The 22,191-nt window shown below is 50.0% G+C and overlaps 1 long non-coding RNA gene across 1 annotated transcript; it reads left to right on the top strand.

The window, feature by feature from the left end:
- Nucleotides 1-895: 895 nt before the first annotated feature.
- LOC135976290 (uncharacterized) lies at nucleotides 896-15,140 on the top strand. The gene is made up of 4 exons (XR_010593451.1): nucleotides 896-1,109; nucleotides 2,858-3,340; nucleotides 4,349-4,393; nucleotides 13,278-15,140. It is a non-coding gene; the product is annotated as an uncharacterized LOC135976290 (long non-coding RNA).
- Nucleotides 15,141-22,191: the final 7,051 nt, after the last annotated feature.

Genomic DNA, 22,191 nt, shown 5'->3' with positions numbered 1-22,191 from the left:
CTCTCTCTATATATATATATATATATGTGTGTGTGTGTATTTTTTGTCAAAAGTTTCCATGTAAAATATCACCTTTTTCATTGAAAAACAAAACACCAACACCAAAAAGGTTTATCTGAAAGAGTACTGGTTTTTCAGCTTTTTGGGTTTTTCATGAAAGTCAAAAATTTCCACCAAAATGACACATTTTCAGAAGAAAATTCTACTGAGCTAAAATCCCAACTTTCCATTGAATAGTTTTGATGGAAATTTTTCAACCTAAGTACCTACACAGATGTGATATCATTCTTATTCAGTTAAAGTCTTTTCAGTTTAACTGACAATATGATTAACTCATTGGACATTATCACGAGAAATTTGCTGTTGACAAGGATGAGGAGAAACTTTGCATTTCTCTTTCTAAAAAACAAGACCGAACATTTAATTTAAAAGATCATGTATAAAATGTGACCAATTCTAGATGTAGTTTAATAGCTACACTTCCTAAAGAGCAGCCAATGGGGTGAAATATCTTAGTGAATCTTAGTTTCACTCATAAACTTCATTTCATTTGCACTTCAGGGAAGTTCTACTTTGCAAAATAAAATAAAGTGTTTATTCTTTTATTTCATTTCTTTTCCCTAAAATACATTTGCTTTTCTTTCCCAAGCTCTGAGCTTTGCCTCACAGCAACAGCAGGATTCCAGCTGCACTTCTTCTGGTGAGTGTTTGCTCAAAGCAAGGGCAGAAGAAAACCAACTAATGAAACTCAGTTAACCTCAGTGAGGTTTCTCCAGTGTGAGAATAAAATTTGACTGAGGGGCAGGCAAGCTCTGGATCCTGCGGTGAACTTTGTGTAGTTCATGGAGTCCCATTAATGTCAATGGACTCCACACGGTGCAGAAGGTTGCCCCTGCACAACTCATTGCAAGATCGGGACATAAAACTAAAGTAGAATATTGCATTTCGCAAAGAACCTAAGGGCCCGATCTGCAAATGTATTTAGTAACACTGGACATACGACTGGAAAGATCCTCCTGGGTCATGGCCTCCAATCCCCTGCTATCAAAAGAAATCCCATTAAAGGGTCCTTGGGGGTTCAGGCCCCTCGATTTCCAGTCTGTTTAAAGGTTTCAGAGTAGCAGCCGTGTTAGTCTGTATCCGCAAAAAGAAGAACAGGAGGACTTGTGGCACCTTAGAGACTAACAAATTTATTAGAGCATAAGCTTTCGTGGACTATAGCCCACTTCTTCGGATGCATATAGAATGGAACATATATTGAGGAGATATATATACACACATACAGAGAGCATAAACAGGTGGGAGTTGTCTTACCACCTCTGAGAGGCCAATTAATTAAGAGAAAAAAAAAAAAAAACTTTTGAAGTGATAATCAAGCTAGCCCAGCACAGACAGACAGTTAGATAACAAGTGTGAGAATACTTACAAGGGGAGATAGATTTCAATGTTTGTAATGGCCCAACCATTCCCAGTCCTTATTTAAACCGGAGTTGATTGTGTCTAGTTTGCATATCAATTCTAGCTCAGCAGTTTCTCGTTGGAGTCTGTTTTTGAAGTTTTTCTGTTGTAATATAGCCACCCGCAGGTCTGTCACTGAATGACCAGACAGGTTAAAGTGTTCTCCCACTGGTTTTTGAGTATTTTGATTCCTGATGTCAGATTTGTGTCCATTAATTCTTTTGCGTAGAGACTGTCCGGTTTGGCCAATGTACATGGCAGAGGGGCATTGCTGGCACATGATGGCATATATCACATTGGTAGATGTGCAGGTGAACGAGCCCCTGATGGTATGGCTGATGTGATTAGGTCCTATGATGATGTCACTGGAATAGATATGTGGACAGAGTTGACATCGGGGTTTGTTACAAGGATAGGTTCCTGGGTTAGTGGTTTTGTTCAGTGATGTGTGGTTGCTGGTGAGTATTTGCTTTAGGTTGGGGGGTTGTCTGTAAGCGAGGACAGGTCTGTCTCCCAAGATCTGTGAGAGTAAAGGATCATCTTTCAGGATAGGTTGTAGATCTCTGATGATGCGCTGGAGAGGTTTTAGTTGGGGGCTGAAGGTGACAGCTAGTGGTGTTCTGTTATTTTCTTTGTTGGGCCTGTCTTGTAGGAGGTGACTTCTGGGTACTATGTTCTATGTTCTATGTTCTGGTTCTATTCCAGTGACATCATCATAGGACCTAATCACATCAGCCATACCATCAGGGGCTCGTTCACCTGCACATCTACCAATGTGATATATGCCATCATGTGCCAGCAATGCCCCTCTGCCATGTACATTGGCCAAACCGGACAGTCTCTACGCAAAAGAATTAATGGACACAAATCTGACATCAGGAATCAAAATACTCAAAAACCAGTGGGAGAACACTTTAACCTGTCTGGTCATTCAGTGACAGACCTGCGGGTGGCTATATTACAACAGAAAAACTTCAAAAACAGACTCCAACGAGAAACTGCTGAGCTAGAATTGATATGCAAACTAGACACAATCAACTCCGGTTTAAATAAGGACTGGGAATGGTTGGGCCATTACAAACATTGAAATCTATCTCCCCTTGTAAGTATTCTCACACTTGTTATCTAACTGTCTGTCTGTGCTGGGCTAGCTTGATTATCACTTCAAAAGTTTTTTTTTTTTTTTTTTCTCTTAATTAATTGGCCTCTCAGAGGTGGTAAGACAACTCCCACCTGTTTATGCTCTCTGTATGTGTGTATATATATCTCCTCAATATATGTTCCATTCTATATGCATCCGAAGAAGTGGGCTATAGTCCACGAAAGCTTATGCTCTAATAAATTTGTTAGTCTCTAAGGTGCCACAAGTCCTCCTGTTCTTCTTTTAGTCTGTTTAAAGGCAATTTGAGGCATTAGGCAATTTGAGCCATTAGGCTACTTTGAAAATCTCAGTCTAAACATTTTCTCTCTGACAATTGGTTCAGTAATTCTAGCAGAATCTCATCCTGCACTCATTCATGTCAATGGGTCCTTGATGATGTGAAAATGAGCCACTTAAGCATGATGAGTCACTGAGTTTTTATTTTTCCAGGCACACTTCCTGCTGCTGAGATGTTCCTGGGGACAATCTCTGCTAATGAGGGGGACACTGTTAGCGGCAGATGTTTAATCCCTGCAGGAGCCCCTGTCACCATTGTTTTCTTTTGTAAGGATGGGATGGAAATTTCAAGGCTGGAAGCCAGGAGAGGAAAATTCTCTTATGATTTAGCTTACAGTGTGGCTGGCAGCTCAGGCAATATTTCCTGTGGATACATGTACAGAAAGGACAATAACCAGGTGTTAAATTCTCTGCTGAGCGTCGCTCGGTACCTGAAGGTCACAGGTAAGAGGGTGCTAACTACTTAAAGGATAAAACATTGCACTTGTTTGTTATTAGAAATTAAAATGACTAGAGACAAAAATCTGTGGACTATTTTTCTACAGGAAGTTTTGAATACTTTGCAGTTCTTTCAAAATTTCCTGTGAAACTTTTCCACTTTTTTGATGAAAAAACAGAAATCAAAGATTTTGTTAGTAACATTTTTTGGTTTCAGGTATCTTTTTTTTTTAAATGAAATAATGACAGTTTCTACCAAAACTCAAACATGATTACAGAAATTTTCATTGGAAAACCAAGAAATAATTCACTTTCAAAATGTTCACTTTGGTCGCAAAGACATTTTTCATGAAGAAAAACATTTTCAGGGAAATAACATTAGAGCAGCTCTAACATGTTGTCAATGTGGATGTTTAGGAACATACGTTAGTAACATGGGGAACACCAGTGTGCTCCCAATAAGCTTCAGTCTTTTGGTAAATAGGCCACTTATTACTGTGTCTAAATGGGAGCTGTGCTGTTTTAAAAATCTAGCCAATTCCGGCAACTCTGACTCTCTGACTTGAGGGGGCAGTTCCCCCTGTTGCTCTGAGCCCTGTGGGAAATCCAGTATAAAGTTAATATGGCCTGAGGCTACAAAACATTTCTTCAGTTCCTCTGTCGCATCTGGAAACACCCCCATTAAGATAAAGAGAGGATTAAGGGGCTGGCTCAGTATTTCCAAGGAGGGTCACTCATAGGATCATGGGGCACAGGACTAGAAGGGGCCTCCTTCCACAGCAAATCTAGCTCCTGCTATTGCAGGTAATCCCATCTTATCATCCCCTTTATAAGTTTACCAAGCTCTGTCTTCAAACTAGTGACCGTGTTTGCCCTCCACTCTTCTCATTGGGAGGCTCCCTCCGCTGATGCTTAGAAACATTCTTCACATTTCCAGCCTGAATTTGTTCCTGGCCACTTTATCCCCATTTGTTCTTGTGCCAACTATTTTCTGCTTTTGCATTATCTGCGCAGGTGCCAATTCCAGGAGCAGCACAACCGAGAATCCGCCTTATCAAGGTAACTGATTTGTATTTCCTCTGACACAGTTGGTAATTTTTATTGTGGGCTAAGAGGCTGCAGCCCATTCTGGGGCTTAGTGTACACTACAAAGGTCTGCCGGCACAGCCATCTCAGCTAGGAAAGTGAAAAATTCACACACCCCAGTCAACATAGTTCTGCTGCATAGGCACAGACTACATGCGTGCTCCGGGGCTGGAGCATCCATGGGGAAAAATTAGTTGGCACTCTGCACCATGCTCCCTGCCCTGCCCCCACCTCACCTCCACTACCGCCCCACCTCCACCTCCTCTCCTGAGTGCGCCATGTACCCAGTATAAAGCTTATTCAGGGCAAACTCATAAATTGTCTGCCCTGTATAACACTGGTAGAGAGATATTCACAGCTGTTTGCTCCCCCAGGTATTAATCACTTACTCTGGGTTTACTAATAAACAAAAGTTATTTTATTAAATATAAAAAGTAAGATTTAAATGGTTTCAAGTAATAACAGACAGAACCAAGTAAATCATCAAGCAAAGTAAAGCAAAAACACGCAAGTCTAAGCCTAATACATTAAGGAACTGTTTACAGGTAAATCTCACCCTTAGAGATTTCCCAATAAGCTTTTTTCACAGACTAGACTCCTTCATAGTCTGGGCCCAATCCTTTCCCCTGGTACAATACTTGTTAGCAGACATCTTAGATGGAAACTAGGGGTGTTCTCATGACTGGCAGCTCCCTTTGTTCTGTTTCACCCCCTTTTATATCTTTGGCACAAGGCGGGAATCTTTTGTCGCTCTGGATCCCCACCCCTCCTTCTAAATGGAAAAGCACCAGGTTTAAGATCGATTCCAGTTCAGGTGACATGGTCACATGTCACTGTAAGACCTCCTTCTTCATTACCTAGGAGCTGGCCAGAATGTACGTACACAGAATGGCTTGCAGGGAAACAAACCCATTCACAGTTCATTGATTCTGAAGCACTCTTAATGGCTTCCACTTAACATGTTTACATCAGTAATACAAGTTTATATCTTATTTTCCTAACTCCTGACATAGAAATATTACATGCAAACAAATAGGATGAACACACTCAGTAAATCATAAACTTTGTAATGATACCTTAGAAGAGACCTTTTGCATGAAGCATATTCCAGTTACATTATATTCACACTCATCAGCATATTTCCATAACCATATGGAGTGCAACATCACACCCTTATCACCACTGTTTCTACTTGTTCCTGCTAGTTTGAACAAGCATTCTTATCCATTATTTTGTCATCCCTCTTTATCCATAGGAGCAGTAGGTATGTTTCTGTGCCATTTCTTAAGTCTGTATTTATGGTGTTACTTGAGACCTCTGTGTGTCCCTAAACCATTCTCTCAGGTCAGTAGTGTGATTACTTGGTTAGCCAATACCCAGTGTGTTGCTATTCTCCGGAGGCCAGGCCTACTTCAGTTCACAGCCTTTGCTTCATACTGTTAGTTATGCCTAGTGCTCCAACAAGGGCCTGCACCCACATTCCCACACTAGTCACAGAGGCCTTCAGGCTAATCTGAATTAACTTTTAGAACTTCACAGGGAAGTCATGTGGACAAAGGGTGGAACAAAGCATTGGTAGATTCCACCTGTGACCCTGGAGGGCTTAAACATGGTGCACTTTAGAGCAGGGAATAGAATGGAATTATTTTCCTTGTGGAAAATTTAAATGAATTTCCATTGATATTTTCAGCAATAAAATGTTAACTTTTCATTGAAAAACTGATAACCTGAAACATTAGGTTTCGACAAATGAACGATGAAAATTTTCAGCTGAAAACTTCCAAAACCAAAAATATTTTGGGGCTTTTGGTTTTCCAACGAAAAATTTAAAATGTTCAAAGAAAGCAGAGACTGCCACAAATAAAAATAAAAAAATCATTCAGTCAAAATCTAGTTTTCTATCAACAAAAGACCTTGATGTAAAATTCTCAGCAGGCCCTGGTGCAGGCATCATTACGAATGTGTTGTTTCCTCAGTACCCTTGGTTGGCTGGCACAGTACAGTCAGATTTCATACAGCACAATCCTTGCCCTGAGAATCTGCCGTGGATTATACTCTGAACTGGAGTGTTAAACTTTCCAAAATCCTTTCTTACAGTCTATCTCGTGTATGTCTGTGGCCTGGCCTAGCTGCCCAGTCAGTCTGTCAGTGTCGGGCCTTAGCTACATACCAGATCTAGATGCTCCACTGAGCTACCTGAAATCTCTGCCAAGACCAACAGCTCCACCTCATCCCTCTTGCCCACTTACCCTTACGTGCCTCAGCTACCCAAAATTGAGCATCTTCTTCCCCTCTTCAGTCAGACTCTGGATCATCTTATCTGGTACCTAGTGCACTTTTGCTCAGAGGGAGACTCCCCACACCCAGACTTTGGGGCTGTCTCTATAATAGGCTCAAACCAGAACCCTAAATCCACACCCCCAAACTCTGGGGAAGGTCAGATTAGAACCCACAGCTGGAGCTAAACCTCAGGGCCCATCTCCAGTTGCGCTGTCCCAGTCCAGCATCTCCCTTGCCCCTGGTCCCCTCTTCACTGATCAGCCACAACCATCTCAGTATTTAGAAATGGGAGCCAGTTTGGAGTCTTTAAACTGAGAGGGGATGTCTCTTTCTACCAGACAGGCTCCAGCTCAGCCAGAAGTTAGCAGCTCAATGCAGGTATCCCTGCAGGAGATTTTCTGGCCTGGGCTTTACAGACACTCTGACTAGATGGTCCCATTGATCCCTTCTGGCCTTTAAATGCACAACTCTGAAAATAAATTCCCCTGGAAACCTCGTGAGAACAGACTAAATGGAGAGAGAGAGAGAGAATGAGGCAGGTTAGCGTGTGAAGACAAAAATAACACTGTAAGTGGTTTATTCAATCCCACATCAGAGCGTGTGATACACTCCCACCCCGCTGGGCTGCTAGCTCAGGGTCAGACCTGGGGAGAGCTCACTGCTGGAAGGGGGAAGATGGGTCTGCACAGAGGATTTGCAGATGCTCAGGGTGTTGGAGCCCTGTGGTTCCCTCGCTGCACAGAGCAGCTGGACTGTGTTTGCAGAGAGTCGCTGAGCAGGAGCCACTGCTCCCGGCACCGACTCTCCTCTATTTTCCCTCTTCTGAGCAGCAGCCAGTCACTCTCTAGTCCCGCAGTCTCTGGCTCCATTAATATTCCCATCAGGGCTGGAGAGACGGGTCTAATTTTGCCCTGCCTGCCCTGGGGTTTGGGCCAGTGGGAGAGAGGCAGGATCTAGCCCAGAAGCAATAGGGGGTGGGACGCTCTGTGAGATCAATTAAATCCGCTGTGGAAGAGTTCCCAGCCTGTGATTCTGACATTTCCCATTTCCCAGTCTCCAGGTGCTTCCCCTCTTTGGACGAAATAGCCTGGGGTCATTGGCCCTCAAGGCAGGTACCATGATTAATTATCCTCACTGTCAAAAATATACACTGCATAATTTATATTGCTTATAAAACAACATAAGATTAAACCAGATAAACTGGTGTAATTGGTGTAATTGGAGCTGTACACATTGGAGCTGATACAAGTTAACTTCCCGGGAAGTACCATAGTGGCAGGGGTTGGGTTGTTCATGGGGGTAGGTGCTGGATTGAGTCCATCTGCTTTGGGAACATGTCAGGGTGCCCACAGCTTTCACACAGCTGCCTCTATTGCCTCAGCAGGAAACGATCAATGTTCACTCTGCAGGGAATGCTGGGGCAGCTGAGAACTGGACTGGCCGCTCAGTGTCCGCGCAGTGTGGTTGGGCCAGAGTAGCTTTATCACAAAATCCCTGTCACAACTGGCACTGATTACCCTCAAATGCAGTCTCATCTGAGGGTGAAGGACATAATGGGCCATGGGGACGCAGCCCCTCACACCCGTACAGCTGGTCTCACACACAGATTTGGCACATGCGTAATTAGCATGAACACTTCTGGCCAAACCTTCCAAAAAGGCCAGTGCTTTTGAGAGCCCAGCATGAGACACCTTAAGGGATAACAGACAAACTACACTGAGACCCAGCCCCTGCTGAAAATCATCCTCTAAGGTGGTTTAAATGGGGCCCCCAAAATCACTAATAGTTTTTGAAAGCCTTGGTCTCTGTGCTTAACAATGTGATAAGCCAAGCATGGTAGGTAAAAACAATATTATATCTATCTACCTCTATATACACCCTCCGACTATCTCCCTCTCTCTATCCACATACATAGCCATTTATCTATATATCAACCTATCTATCAATCTTTGTATTGCCGGCTCTGTGCAGCTGACGCTTTCAAGTGTCTGTTAAAGCACTAGCGTAGAGAGGAGCCCTGGTCATTTCTTCCCTGTGTGGAGCCGTCTCTCTGCTCCTTTCAGGGTCTGTGTGAATGAGGCAGCTGCAGGGTCTGTGCAGCAGAAGGAACTCAATCTCTGGATGCTCTTGCTTCACTTCTTAGCTGCACTTGCAGCTCTCTCTGGGGGATGGGTGAATTCCCCTTCTTCACATCCTGCTATGCTGCACTGTTCATGATCCTGTCATCAACCTCCCCTTCACCCTCCCTTGGTGGAGACTTTCCTTGTTCCTGTTCCTTTGGCAGGTCTGGGTTGGAGTCACTCCAAGTTAAAGCTCCGGAGTCATTTCTCTGTCACAAGAGAACCGACCCTCTTACACAGGGGCCTGATCCCCAGGCCAGTGAAGTCAGTGGAGTCTTTCCTTTGACACTAATGGGCTTTGGATCAGGCCTTTTCTGGGCAACATTGTGAGAGCTACAAACAGTGAATACCTGCCATCCTTTGCTGCCAGTAGCTCAGCCTGAACCACAGCCCTGGCGATCACTCTGGATTAGGGCTGCCAAAATGTTGTGATCTAAAAAGGACGCAGTTTTCAAAATGAGAGTTTTTGTCATTTTCAGTATTTTCAAAGTTTCCATTTTTACAAAGAAAATTTTCTTTTTGAGGTTTTATAAAAACAGAACTGAAAAATTTAAAAATAAAAGAAAAATTTACATTTGAAAACCCACTTTTCCAGAGAATTTTTTTAAAGTTTTCAGGTTTTGGTTTCCTCTCCCTCCCTTTTTACCATTTTGCCACCGAGAGAGGGGAAAAAATGGGGAAACAATATTTTTCACATACATTTTTTGAACAATAATTTTTTTTAAAACTGCAACAAATATTTACCCTTTTTCACTCTGTCGTCTTCTGGGCACTGCTTATAACAGGGAGTCTCAAACTGTGCTCCTCTGACCCTCACCTGAGCATTTGAGTTCACCTGAACATCCCCTGTCCAGTTGCTCTGCTAAGCTGACTCCATCCCAGGGGTGAAATGTGCCCAGCCACCATCCCAGGACAATCCACTTGTGCAATTACTATGAAAGGTTGGTCTGCAAAACTGGTGCTCCTGACACATTTCCCTTGAGGCCCTCAGCTGTTTGGCTTCCCACAGAGGTGTTAAGGTCTGTTCACAAGACTCCCACATGTTTCTTTGGCCTTTTGCCCTGGTTCCCCCACTTGCTTAGTCACACTGATTCCAGGTCCCCAGCTGCTCAGAGGTGACCTCTGGATGCTCTTTCTCAACTCCATTGTGTTCTTCCCCATTCGGCTGTGCCCTGGTTCCTGTTTCTCAGCAGGGACAGCAGAACCTTCGGGAGCCCAGAATGAGGAACAGGAGAAGGCCTGGCTTGAGTATCCATCCCTGGGGAGCAGACGGGGGCAGATCGGAGCAGAGAGACACCAGAACTTCCCTTCTCCTGAAATTGGACAGGGCAGAGGGAGCAGGTGGGATCTGGGTGCCACTGGGGATTGTGCCCCGCTGATCGAGAGCAGCCCCTGGCCCAGGGAGTCAGCAAATCCCATTAGCAGCAGAGAGGGTTGCGCTGTTGTGATGTGCGAGGGAGTGGGACTGTCCCAAACCAGCACAGGGCCAGTGCTTGGGGATGGGGATGGGCCGGGGCTAGCAGTCAGCCCAGGCTGGGGTTACAGTCATGGCTTCACAGAGTTGAAGGCCAGGAGGGACCATTAACCCATCCAGTCTGACCCCCTGATAGCCCAGAGCAGAGAACTTCCCCCAGCTCCCCTGCACTGAGCGCTGTCACTTGTGTTTGACTAAAGCATCTCCCGGAAAGGCCTCCGGCCTCCCTGTGACTCCCCCACTTCCCTTGGGAGCTGGTGCTGGGGGTTAATCCCTCACATGGGGAGAAACTGCTGCCTCCTTTCTCACTGGAGTTTGCCCAGACTCAATATCCAGCCCTTGGGTCTGGTTCTGCCTGTCTCTGCTGCACTGAGGAGCCCGTCAGCACCTGGGGTTTCTCTCCAGGAAGGAGCTTGGACACCGTGACCAGCCCAGCTGTCTGACCAGCTCCACACACAGAGCTCCCCCAGCCTCTCCTGTGAGGCCTCTTCTCCAGCCCTCGCAATGTTTTTCTGGCTCTGTTCTGCACCCGCTGCACTTTTCGAACAGCCTTTTAAACTGGGGCTCCCAGAACTGGACATAGGATCCAGTATCGGCCTCACCAAGGCCACATGCCGGGGTAAATCCCCTCCCTGCTCCCCTCCTTACACAGCCCAGGAGCGGCTTGCCAACTTTCTAATTGCACAAAACCAAACACCCTTGCCTGGACCCCTGCCCCACCCCTTCCCCAAAGCTCCACCCCTTCCCTGAGTCCCCACCCTCCGGTCAATCCAACGCCCCCTCCTTCACTCGCTCTCCCCCACCCTCACTCACTTGCTCATTTTCACCGGGCTGGGGCAGGGTATTGGGGTGCAGAAGAGGGTCAGCGCTCTGTCTGGAGATGGGGACTCCAGGGTGGGGCCAGAAATGATGGATTCAGGGTGCAGGAGGGGGCTACAGGCTGGGGCAGGTGGGTGGCTGCAGGAGGGGTGTGGAGTGCAGGCTCCAGACAGCGCTGACCTCAGGTGGCTTCCAGGAAGTGGCTGGCATGTCCCTTCGGGTCCTAGACAAAGGTGTGGCTGGGGGTTCCGTGTGCTGCCCCAGCCTGCAGGTGCTGCCCCGAGCGCCGGCTCCATCGCTCCCACCGGCCACGGTTTTCTATGCCTAGGAGCTGGATGGACATGTCAGCTGCTTCCCGAGAATTGCACCGAACTGAGTAGGGAACCTTCCAGCCCTGCGCCAACCAGACTTTTAACAGCTCAGTCAGTGGTGCTGACTGGCGCTGCCAGAGTCCCTTTTTGACCAGCTGCTCAGGTTGAAAATCAGACACATGGCAACCCTACTCCCCACTCAGATGCCCAAGGGGCCATTCAGGACGTTTGGAGGGGGGTGGTTCCTGCAGACAGAACTGATGGGTTCAATTCTTCTACACAGAGGATGATGGATAGATCCCTGGAAACCTATGGCCATGAGTCCATACGAATGTGGGTCCGTGGGAACGTAGGGTGGTGGGCAGATGGGAGCGAGTCTGATGAGGGATAGAAAGATGGACTAAGACCTTGTCTATATAAAAACTGGACTGGAAATGACAAATCTCGTATAGTTCCCAATCCCCGCTGGTGATCTCAGAGTGAGTCTGGGCTGTCACAATTCGCGCCTCCTATTTAGATACAGTCCCGTTTGGCAGACAAGCTCTCCTTTAACTCTATAGACACAGGGCATCGTCCTCCGAAATAGGAATAGCCGTGCCCAGACCGTGCAGTAACTCCAGGTGTGAATGGCACCTCCTGGCCTGCCTCCACTACAGAGAAACAGGAGGAAGGGAGCGCCCCACTGTGATGTCCCCTCTGGTGTTATCTGGACCAGGAATGTGCTAGGTCACTCCAATCCTTGACTCTGGGAGACAGCCATACCCTGCTCCACTGTGACCCCCACTCCTGGGTTGTTCACGCACAGCCTCTGGCACGTAAGCTGCTCCTTTGATAGTGCAACCGACTGACACTAGCCAATATCTCCGGTCCCAGACAAAACCCTAGAAACCTCCGTCTTGCAGTGCCCAGTTATGCCTGCTGGACACTGCAAGCTTACATGAGTTTGTCAATTTAACAAAGAAATTGATATTCACCAGGCTTGTTATCCCAAAGGGAGTCTCTGACACTCTTCAAAGCAAACGCACTGCTTCAGGTAGAATAAACAAACAGATTTATTAACTATGAAGATAGATTTTAAGTGATTATAAGTCAAAGCACAAGAAGTCAAATTTGGTCAAATGAAATAAAACACATTCTAAGTTGATCTTAACACTTTCAGTGCCCTTAAAAACTTAGATGCTTCTCACCACTGGCTGGCTGGTTTCTCTTCAGCCAGACTCTCCTCTTTGATCAGTGCTTCAGTCGCTTGATGGTGATATCTGTAGATGGAGGTGAAAGAGAGAGGAAGAGCATGGCAAATGTCTCTCCCTTTTATCATGTTCTTTCTTCCCTCTTGGCTTTGCCCCCCCACCTTCAGAGTCAGGTGAACATTACCTCATTGCAGTCCCAAACTGACCAAAGGAAGGGGGGGGTGACTCCCTTGAGAGTCCAACAGATTCTTTTGTTGCTGCCTAGGCCAGCGTCCTCTGTTTCTGTGAGGCTGGACTGGGTTTGTCCCATATTTTTGCTCTGATGAGGTGTGAACTACCTCTCTGCTCTTGGAGAGTTTTTGCCTGAACAGGGGGGTTGGGGACTCCGCTCCTGGGGCAGCGCCAGCTGCTGATCTCCCCGTTCGAGCCACCGAGTGACTCTCTCCTTCCCCCCACAGCAGCCTCCCTGGGGTGCCCAGTTTTCACCCATGCCAACATCGCCTGTCTGGGGCTGAGCGCCATGGTCCTGCTCATCTTGGGGCTGATCCTGGCTGAGGCCTATTACAGCCACCCGAAGGGGGCACTCTAGGTGAGGTGACGCCCCCCCTTCTGTGCCCCTTGCTCCCCCAGGGACTCTAACCCAACGTCTTTCTGTGCCCCCAGGAGCCTGGATCCAGCCGTGCAGAGAAGAGAATCTCCCCAGGGAATGAGCCGCTTCCCCTCGGGGAGCTGAGACGCTGGCACAAAACACCCTGTCCCCAAACCCCTGCTCAGAGATCCCCACCACTCCCGACCTGACAGCCGCACCCCAATATTGAACCCCTGATCCCTGGCCTGGCAGCACCAGCCTCTGTGCTGGGTGTGTTGGGCTCCCAACAGAGCAGTCCCTGGAAGGCGCCAGGGTCTTACTCTCTGGTCCAATTGGGCCAGTCTCTGCCCTGGGGTTCACTGCTGGGTTTGGAGGCCGGTGGGAGGGAATCAGGGCTGGAGCTGGGGCTGGGGTAGGGGTTGGGACCCAGGAGGGGGTCAGGGGTGCCTGTTCCAGGTAGCGCTTAACTCAAACAACTCCCGGAAGCAGCAGCATGTCCTCCCTCTGCCGCCTAAGTGGAGGCACGGCCAGGCGGCTCTGCGTGCTGCCCTGTCCACAGGCGTTGCCTTCGAGCTCCCATTGGCCGCTGGCCCTACACATAGGAGGCGGAGGGGGGACATGCCGGCTGCTTCCTGGGAGCCATGTGGTGCAGAGGCTAGCAGGGAGCCTGCCAGCCCCACTGTGCAGCGCTTCCAACCCAGAAGTCAATGGCCTGGTCAGTGGTGCTGATCGGAGTAGCCAGGATCCCTTTTTGACAGGGCGCTCTGGTCGAAAACCGGACACTTAGTCACCCAACCTAGCATTTTCGCAACTGGCAGCTGGGTAGTTAAATCCCTCAGTACCAGCAGGGCTCATCGCCCCCCATCCCGCAGAATCCCAGCGCCCTGAGAGAGCCCAGGGTAAGGATAAGGCCTTGTCCTGTAGCCACTTTTTTTGGCCTGTAGCCTAAAGCCTTCATCTGCTGCCAGATTAAAAAAGCAGCCGAGCAGCAGCCATTAGCTGAGTAGCAGAAGTCACATCCTCACATTCAATGATATTAAAACAATGTCATATCAGACTGTTAAGAAGGGGACCCCGTCCTAATGGCACCCATTATCCAGGGGTGGTTCTACCTATTTTGCCGCCCCAAGCATGGCAGGCAGGCTGCCTTCGGTGGCATGCCTGCGGAAGGTCCCTGGTCCCACGGCTTCGGCGTACCCACCGTTGAATTGCCGTCAAAACTGCAGGAGTGACGGACCTCCTGCAGGCAAGCTGCCGAAGGCAGCCTGCCTGCCGCCCTCGCGCCGACTGGCAGGCCGCCCCCCGCAGCTTGCCACCCCAGGTATGTGCTTGGTATGCTGGAGCCTGGAACCGCCCCTACACTATCACCAGATAAACAAACAGATCTTAAGATGGTTAAAGAAAACTTAGTTTGATAGCATTCTGTCTGGCAAGAAATCACTTATCAATAGCTGTGGTTGTGAAATCCTCATTTCTTTATTGTTCTGTCATTATGGTCCCCACTTCCCTATTGTTTGTCTGGATGAGCTCTGTCTGGTTCTTCGATTTTTTCTGTTTGTTACATAATTCATTTTGCTAGGTGTAAATTAATTAAGGTGGTGGGGTATGACTGGTTAGAGGATTTTGTTAGGATTGGTTAGTAAAATTTTAGTATAATGATTGGTTAAGGTACAGCTAAGCAGGACTCAAGTTTCACTATATAAACTGGGGTCCAAAAGGAAGTGCTTTGGGAACCAGCTCCAGGACAGAGCACCAAGCTCAGAGCTGCCAGACCTCAGCACTCTGCCAATGACACCGTGCAGAAACTGGAGTCCCCCAGATGGACCCGATCCTGACTGACCATCAAGAAAAGTTCATCTGTCTTATTGAAAGTTGCGAGCGTTGTGGTATGCTTAGCGTGTGCAGTCTGTTTTTCATGATTGTGAATAAATAGAGAATAAGGCTATTACTGTGTAAGGCTCTGTCACTGGTAAAAGGTCCTGCAAACCTACATAAAATTACACCCTGAGCCCTAGGACTTGGGTACAAGTGGGTACTTAAATTGACAGGGTTACGCCTGAGTCCTAGGAATTTGGTGCCCTTAGAGTGTGAGTAATAGAGAATTTTGTGCTGGGAACACCCAGCCCCCTGAGTGTGGGGACACTGCATCTGGCCCTGGAATAATGGCACTTACTGCCCCCCGGATGTCTGTCCCCCTCCCAGGGCTGGCTCCAGCATTTTTGCCGCCCCAAGCAAAAAAAAAAAAAAAAAAAAAGCCATGATCGCGATTGGCAGCGGCAATTCGGCGGCAGGCCCCTCGCTCCCAGAGGGAGTGAGGGATCCGCCGCCTAATTGCCGCCGAAGACCTGGACGTGCCGCCCCCTCTTCATTGGCTGCCCCAAGAGGAACTCAGCTTGTTAAGCTGGTGCCTGGAGCCGTCCCTTCCCCCTTATCTCTCTCTAGTGGGGTCCCCCAGCCCCTTTTCTCTCCCCCTTTCTCCCTAGACCTCCCTTTGCCTCTATTTGTATTGTACAAAGCCCCAGAACTTCCTTCTCCCCTGCCCCCGCAAATCTCCCCACCTCAGGGGGCGTCTGTGATAACGGAGCCTCCAAATTTCCCCTCGTGGTAGGTTCAGCCAAAGAAGGTGAGTCAGAAGTTCAGGCAGCGTCATGAGAACTGGATGAATGAACGTTGGGGGGAAAGTTGCAAAAGCAGGACAGAAAGACGGGATTAGTTCAGCCCAAGTGTCTGCCGGACAGAACCCACGTTTGGGTGATGGTAAAGGCCTCACTGGTGGACAAAATATTGTGGGGACAGGCTGTGCTGCCCACCACCCTTTGGGGGCCTTAAAGAAAGAGACTCGCTTCACTGTCATGGTTGCCACCCCCTATCTCCTGGGCCCCCTGGACCATCCGGAGAGGGACCCCGATGTCATTGTCCCTCCTCTGCCAGAACCCCCAACCCAGGAGGAAACGGGGTTGGATTTTAATAGCCGCTGCGGCAACGCCAGCTCCAGCCCAGTTCTGCTGGCTCCTCTGCCCCCCCAGGACAGTCACTAGCATCTCCAGGACCAGTGGAGAGACGCCCAAACCGGGGGGTTTTCCGGCTAGAGACTCACTCCAGCGAACGGGACCGGGGCTGGAACAAACCCCTCGTTTCACAGAGCACCTCCCACGGCTCCCCTGGTTCCTGCTCTGCTGTGTCTGTAACAGCCAGTCCCAGGAGTGAATGGGCAGTTTGCCATGGGGCTGAGTGGGCTCTGGACCCCACCCCCGGCCTGTGTTTAACCCTGTTCGGTGTCGGGCAGGGGCTGAGGTGTTTCCATGAACACAGTAGGGCACAGAGTGATTTAGCTGCCAGCTCTTCTGGGCCCCCCATGGCAGCCGTTTGTGGGGAGCGGGATGGGAGGAATCAGGAGTTTGGGGGAAGTAGGTTGGGGGTGTCGGGAGGGGAGTTGAGAGCAGAGGGGCCGGGATGGGAGACAGGAGTTTGAGGGCATCAGGCTCCTCCCCCCAGAAGGTCAGCGCCGGGGGGGCAGGATTGTTGGGGGGTCTGAGGAGCGAAGAGGGAGTTTGCACCCATGAGTGCCCCCCTGGGCTGCCATTTATACCCCCAGCAGCCGCCCCTCTCACTGCCCCCATCATCACCCCCCTCAGCTCCAGACCCCCCAGCCTCAGGGTCCCCCATTTTGTTTTCTATCTGCTCAGTTTCCCTCCTACAGCCCCCCTACCCCACATACCCTGCCCCATAATGTCCCCAACCCCACAGTCACCCATCCCCCTCTCCCTGCCCCTCTAGACAGTCTGGGGGAGCAGGATTGTTAACTCCCCCCCACCAGCTGAGGTGTCCATCGTAGCCAGGGAGCAGTGTGTGAGGGTTGTAGGGGGGCGATAGGGCGGCCATCATAACTGAGGGCAGCTGGGGGCTTCCTTCCCTTGGGGAGCAATGGGAGTTGGCAGTCATGGCTACTGGGGAGGATGTGGGGGGCACAGGACAGAGGTGCTGGGGGGCAGAACTGGGTAGGGGCCGGAGGTCTGTGAGGGGCCACAGGCTGGGGAGTGCAATAGGGGAGGGGCTGGAGTGTGTCTGAGGGGACACTGGGGGGGGCTGTGGGGGTGGACAGGCCGGGTCAGCCCTGCTGCCCCCATGGCGTCCTAGGAGCTCAAGCTGAGTTACTTGTCCCCTGGGGCCCCTAAATCCTTCCCCGGGTCCCTGCTGTCCTGGCCCAGGCCCCAGGCTGCAGGTCTGGCCGGCGTTCCTTGTTGAGAGCTGTGACCTGGCATTTGACTGTATTCAAACCCCTGGTATGTCACTGGGCCCAGCTCCCCATGCCAGGCACATGGAGTCAGGACAGGCTGGGCTCGGGGCAGGATGCTCATGGGGTGTCAGCTGAGCCTGGAAGCAGAGAGAGCAGGGAGGGCCGTTGTCATTGGACTGTGGGAGATTATTGGGGTCCAGTCCCAGGGCTCCCTGTTACCAACCGGACGGGGTTGGGATCGAGGGTTCTGCTTTGGGCCTATCTCTCAAACACCTGCGTCAGGTCTGGGTCCGACCCTCTGTCTATCCATAGCGTGTTCCCTGCTGCAGGCTCTGCTGGGCAAGTGAGGGGCTGAGCTCAGCTAACGGGTCTGGGGATGAACATAGGTGCTGCTAGGCTGTTAGCAGAGCCCTGTACAGAGACGCTCAGTGCTGATCCCCCAGGGCCATGGGAACCCTCCAGGTCGCCCCCATTGGAGTCACTGTCCCAGTGGGGACTCGGAGGTCAGGGCTCTGCACAATGCCTGGCACAGCCTCATGGAGAAGGCGGGTGTGCCCCTGGTGCTACAGGTGGGGCTAGAACTGGGCACATCACCTTTCTGTTCCCAGTGCTAAGTCCGTCTGTCTGTCTGTCCCCAATCTACCCATGGCATTTACCCTTCCAGGGCATCCAGCCACGACCCCTTGGGCCACACCCTGCTCAGTGCAGCATCAATGGTACTGGAAGGTGGACAGGGCTGTGTGGGATCCAAGCAGGGCTCACAGGTCTCCCGGCCGACCCCTCCCTGCGTCTCTCCTGTGACCTGAGGCCAGTGTGAAATGCAGACACATAGTCACATCCATGGCCCATCCCATCCCCAGGTCACTGGCCCTGGAAAGCAGAGAACTCCATGGCTCTGACCCCAAGGGATTTACCTTCCCATGGTCCATCCAAAAGGTGGCACATTCACACCTGACATTTTCTTCCTGTCCCATTGACAGCTGTGACCCATTTTCCTTCCCAGGTGCTCTCCCTGCCCCCATCCTCTACCTGAGCCAGACATCCACTTGGCTGGGGGACTCCGTGCAGCTCCAGTGCTCCGTGATCTCCCAGCTCCTGGCCACCTGCATCATCGTCTATCAGGAAGGGGAGGAGGTTTCATCCCTGAGGGGCTTATTGGGGAAACTTACCTATGACTCTGACCAGGCAGTACCCGGGGGCAGCTAGGGGAATTACTCCAGTGGGTACAAGATCAAGGACAGTGACAACCAGGTGATCAGATCCCAGATCAGCCCTCCCCAGCACCTCATTGGCACCAGTAAGGCCAGTGTGTTTGTGTGTGTGTGTGTGTGTGTGCGCGTTTGACCATATCCCAGCCCACCCCTGCCCAGCAACTCAGCATCCCAGGAAGGTGAGTTGAGGTGAACAGCAGAGCAAGGATGAGGGATTGGCCAAAAGAGACCATTAGATCACCCAGGCTGTGCTCCCATATGAGCCGGGCTAGTAAGCCACGCCCAGTGACCCTGTGCCCAGTCCAGAAGGGGCTGGTGGAGCCAGGATTTGGCTTTTGGTCATGGCCACAGTTTTTTGCTAGCTGCCTGAGCAGCAGGGGCAGGGGATACTGCCGGCCAAGGCACCAGCAGGTGGCACCGCTGGGGCAGGGAAGGTGGATCTGCTCCCTGCCACTTCTCTGGGACATTCCCTTAACCTGGGCCTGGAATTGTTCCCGGTGCCCGCTGTGCCAACTGGGGGGGCGGAGGGGTACAAGGACAGGGAGGGACAGGGTTGACAAAGCCCTGGCTGGTATGATTTAGTTGGGGATTGGTCCTGCTTTGAGCAGGGGGTTGGACTAGATACCTCCTGAGGTCCCTTCCAATCCTAATATTCTATGATTCTATGATGTTAGAGTGGATGTCAGAGGGGTTAGGGACTGGACACAGCTCCTTGGCTGCTGGCTGATGAGCTCCCTGGGGCAGTGACTGGACTTCACTGCATGGGCTGAACGAACAGGCCAAGTTGTTGGCCAGGCCCTACACAGCCCCCAGTGGCCGCCCTCGTTGAGGGGTCGCCTCTCTCCCGGCCGTACTGCCCCAGCTGGGTCAGTGGGGTGCCCACTCAGGGCCCCCTGTTCCAGGACAGTGTGCAGCCCCAGACAACGGGAACCCAGCCCGGCTGAGCCCTTAGGCTCTTATGCAACCCCAATGATCCCGGGGAATAAAGCTCGTCCCCCCGTCTGCCCAGCTGGGCTGGAATCAGAGCCTCCAGTCCAGACATAGCACAGACCCACCCGCTGTTCATCTCCTGCCCCACCAACAATGCTGGGCACCACCAATGCCCCACTGACAGCTCAGACCCATTCCCCTTCCCAGGCTCACTCCCTACCCCCGCCCTGTACCTGAGCCAGATGTCTGCCCGGCCAGGGGACTCCGTGCGACTCCAGTGCTCCATGTTCTCCTGTCAGGACGGGGAGGAGGTTTCGTCCCAGAGGAACTTATTGGGGAAGCTCACCTACAACTTTGACCATGTGGTGTCTGAGGGTAGCTCCGGGAATTACTCCTGTGGGTACGAGATCAAGGACAGCAAGAACTAGGTGACCAGATCCCAGCTCAGCCCTGCCCAGCACCTCGGCGTCTCCAGTAAGGTGTGTGAGTGTGTCCCCATGTGTGTGTGTCCGTATCCCATCTCAGTGCTGTCCAGCCAATCAACATCATGGGAAAGGGGAGTGAACAGACAATTAAATAACAACCCCCTGAAAATTCAAACACTGAAATTCATCAATTTTCAAAATCTGAAATGAAAAATTTCTCACATGACATCTTTGTTCTAAATTTGTCACAGTGAACCTTCCACCCCCCATTTTCACCCCTCTTAGCTCAAACAGCCCAGCCCAGGCAGGTGGGGAACGGGGACATCATAGGTAGGTCTCACTGGAAGGGACCTCAAGTTGTCATTAAGTCCAACCCCTGCGCTGAGGCAGGACCAAGTAAACTTAGACCGTCCCTGACAACCTGTTCTTAATAACCTTTGAAGACAGGGAGTCCACAACCTGCCTTGGAAGCTGCTCCGCTGATTAACTACCCTTATCGCTAGAAAGTTTTCCCCAACATCTAACCTATTTCTTCCATTCTGCAGATTAAGCCCATTACTTCCTGTCCTAACTTCTGTGGACATGGAGAACAAATGATCCTTTCCTCATCCTCTTTATGGGCCAGGAGTGGGGCCGTGGTCTGGCTTTGGTCTCTTATGTATTTATTGCCTGGGTAGTAGCAGTGGTGGTATCAGGGATTCCCTGCTCCCCCTAGGTAAATAATTCTGAAGTGTTTCTTTATTCAGGGGACTATATTTGGGGAAAGGCAAGTCCTAGGCTGGGCAACCCCCAGTCTTAGTGTGAACACCAGGACAATGGACGTAGAGGAAACACACGCTGATGCAAGAGGGTGATGGGCTCCTCCAATCTAGTGCTCGCTCTCTCCCTGCAGCTCTCCCAGCCTTTAACCAGCATTGCAGAGCCAGACAACATCTTTGCAGGGCAGGAAAATGGCTCATTCAAAGAGGGAATCCAAAAACCCTTCTGATGGGCAAGTTTCATCTGGAGTTCACTGACCCTCCCTCTGTTAAACTGGCAGTCAGTAAATTTTTTTCTCCCTCTCCACTCACTGTATTTGGTGTTGTTCTGGCAGGAGGCACCAGACACATCATCACACCTGGGGTCACAAGTTCTTTCTCTCTGTGTAATTAGTTATTTACGCTCTATGCTCCAGTCCTGGAACAGAGGTGTCAGAAACCGCATGTGGGCAAACCCCTTGTTCAGGAATCTCAGCCCAGCACCAGTGCCCAGTTCCCAGGCAGCAACCAAGCCCCAGGAATGGACCTTAGCAGAACCCAAACCTGGCTGTTTGCGCCAGCTCCCCACAAAGCGTCTGCATCCGTAACCAACCCCTACAGGATATGTCTGAAAGGCTGTGTGCACTGCTCACAGGACAAGGAAAAGATTGTGCAAAACTTTGTGCAACAGCACCACCTACTGACATCTGCCAGGGCGACACTAATGATATCATAAAATCATAGACTATCAGGGTTGGAAGGGACCTCAGGAGGTCATCTAGTCCAACCCCCTGCTCAAAGCAGGACCAATCCCCAACTAAATAATCCCAGGCAGGGCTTTGTGAAGACTGACCTTAAAAAAAAATAAAAAATGTAGGACTAGAAGGGACCTTAAAATATCATGGAGTTGAGTCCAGTCCCCTGACTTCACAGCAGGACCAAGTACTGTCCCTGACAAATATTTGCTTGGGATCCCTAAATGGCCCCCTCAAGAATTGAGTTCACAACCCTGGGTTTAGCAGGCCAATGCTCAAACCACTGAGCCAGCCCTCTCCCCTCCCTAGGAGATGGATGGTGATGAAATGTTCTCAGTGCCCTTTGAAGGTAGGACAAGAAGTAATGGACTTAATCTGCAGCAAGGGAAGTTTAGATTTGATAACTTTTTAACGATAAGGGAAGTTAAGCTCTGGAACAGGCTTCCAAGGCAGGTTGTGGAATCCCCATTGTTGGAGGTTATTAAGGCCTGGTCTACACTACGAGTTTAGGTCGAATTTAGCAGCGTTAAATCGAATTAAGCTTGGACACGTTCACACGACGAAGCCCTTTTTTTCGACTTAAAGGGCCCTTTAAACTAGTTTCTTTACTCCACCTCCGATGAGGGGATTAGCGCTAAAATCGGCCTTTGCGGATCGGAACTGGGGTAGTGTGGACGGAATTCGACGTTATTG

Source organism: Chrysemys picta, chromosome 17 (assembly GCF_011386835.1).
Source record: "Chrysemys picta bellii isolate R12L10 chromosome 17, ASM1138683v2, whole genome shotgun sequence".
Classification (NCBI taxonomy): domain Eukaryota; kingdom Metazoa; phylum Chordata; order Testudines; family Emydidae; genus Chrysemys; species Chrysemys picta.
Note: the sequence above shows the minus strand (reverse complement) of the source record. Positions and strands in the feature narration are given on the sequence as shown.